The sequence below is a fragment of the Aplysia californica genome, unplaced genomic scaffold (assembly GCF_000002075.1).
Source record: "Aplysia californica isolate F4 #8 unplaced genomic scaffold, AplCal3.0 scaffold00002, whole genome shotgun sequence".
Lineage (NCBI taxonomy): Eukaryota > Metazoa > Mollusca > Gastropoda > Aplysiida > Aplysiidae > Aplysia > Aplysia californica.
In genome coordinates, this window is record NW_004797272.1 from 834,768 (window position 1) to 837,267 (window position 2,500).

The window sequence follows — 2,500 nt, forward strand, 5'->3', positions numbered from 1 at the left end:
GGGGGGGGGCATGGTAGGAGATGATTTACATCAAGTATTGATCTAAAAATGACACAGAGTTACAATAATAGCTACCACTACCACTGTCGCCGATAGAAACACGGCAGCTCGTGAACATTTAATTTTGTTTTTATCAAACTCCGCGATGAAAAAATGTCAACTAAAACAAGAACAATATGAGATTTCCTTGTGTATAATATGAAGCTTTAGATCTAGTTAGCACCATTTTGAACTCCTTCAATAATTGAATTCCTTGGCAGGTTGGAAAAGGAGGGGGGGCTGGGGGCAGTAAAAAAAAAAAATAACGGACGGGGGGTTGTGGCAAACTCTCGAGAACAATTGTGGTGAGCGTAGATTCTAGTTGAATATTATCTGGACTTGGTCCAAAAGAGGACAGGGTAGGGAGACGGAAAATATAGTCTGTGAATCCTATCTTTCAGTTAGTTTCCAATCTTAAGAAAGTGGAAGGTGAGTAGTAAAAGAAGATTGGAAATGACAGTATATTATGAAATGTAAGCTTACCTATGTTTTGCCCTTACCTGTCTTTCCTTCTTCCTCATCTTGACTTTGACTTTCTTTGTAGCGCAACCTTTCCGTAAACTCCGCTTTTGACGTCTGTGCTGATGACACACAGTCGTTTGTATTTGGCGCAGCAATGCTTGTATCGTGGATGCCAACAGGCTGGAACTGATGCGCAGTCTCCGAGTGAGTCTGTGAGGCGCTGACGAGGGACGGAACGAGCGGGTGAGACGGGGAAGGGCGGAGTGATGTCGTAGACAGTGCTTTGTTGGTGTTGTAAAGTCGCTGCCACAAAGAAGCTTGCCACAATGGGTTTTCAGACTGGGCTGTAAAAAGTATGTCCGGTAGAGAGTTATGAGTAAGCATTTGTTCTTTAACTTCTGTTTGTTTTGAAAGTAACGTGGCAGGAAAGGGGAGATCACTGATATTGTCACCATCCAAAATGCTGAGGTTATGTTTCTCATTTTGAAAACTATTCGCTTTTCCATCTCCTGCTGAAAGAAGGGAGCTCTTAAGATCAAAGCTATTATTTGGTGCCATCCCATGGTTAGCAATATAATCTTTCCTTTGGCTTTCAAGAGATTTTGAAGAATCCAAATTGTTCTCCTCAACACTGTTAACACTTTTCCGAACTGATATAAGCTCTACTTGCGAGTCGAGGTCACAGTTTGTCTTTTGCTTTGGCAATGGTTTCGTTAGGATGTCTTTAATGGAAAGAAACTGCGGGGGTTTTGGTCGAACTAAAAGGAAGTCTTTTTCTATGCCATCTTTTAGAGCTGGTGTGCTGCCTTCGGGTTCAGACACGGACTCAGTATTTTCACTTTCTTCTGGAGGTTTTTCTTCTGTGTGCCCTGTCATTATGAACACCATAGTGGTCCCTTTTGTATCTCTCAAACACCCCAATACCAAAGAGCAACGAGAGAATAAATATCAAGCTGCTATCGTCTGAACCTCTTTCAAAATTATTCTTTTAATTTGAAGAAGAAATCGTTGCTTTTTTTTTGCTTTTTATACTTGCAATCATATAGAGCTGAGCGCACGATAAAACTGTTCCTATGTCTTCTTGTATTGTTGTATTGTGCTTAAGACGTGTGTCCACTATAAAAAGTCGTTATGTGCCTCTGAAATTCAGAAATGAACTTTAAATGCACCTTGATATTTTCTCAACATCTTCTGGTGCGCTCTAATACAGATCAGACCAAATATAGCTAGACCCCTTCCTCTTTTATAGGCTACCAGTAGAGTACCTGCCCTCATTTTGAGGGTAATTATCATCACTCACACTAAGTTTGTAAAGTGAATTGTACAAAACAAGAGGTTACACCTCTTAATTATTCAAAGGATATGAAAGATTCTCCTTGGGAGAATGAGCAAATGGATTTCTGCGGGAAATGATCGATTTCACGAGCCAAGAGCTCTCTGTGACAAGAGCCTGTGTGTGCTTGCCCAGCAATCATGGGGGTTCCTGGGGAACAGAGCGAGCTTTTCAACAGCCACTTTATTGAACGTCTGGCAAGAAACTGAAAGTATTTAAAGTCTCACTTCATTAATTATTCTTTTTCCTTTAAATCACGCACGAGCTGTAACAACATTTATTCTCTTGGTTACTTGATTGCAAGAAATTGTCGCGGGTGACAGAACAAATCAGAGCGTTCAAACTGTGAAGCCATTGTTATAGTGCTGCTATGGTACTTGCTATGGTTAGGCTCTAAGAGGCAATGGCGTGTCTAATGAACATGGATCAATAGACGCACAGCTTTCTGAGATAAATCACGCCACTTGGCACACATACGTTTCTGAAATTCGTGGACTCGTGATTAGGAGACACATTGAGAAAATACACCACTTCGCTACCTCAGAATTACTAAGTTCAATCTGCTCAGTACCTAGTTTTTGATAAATTTGAAGTCAAAGATTTTGAGTTTCAAGCCATATCAAGCTTTTTCGAATGTAATTCCTTGATAACCTTTATAAGGACTCT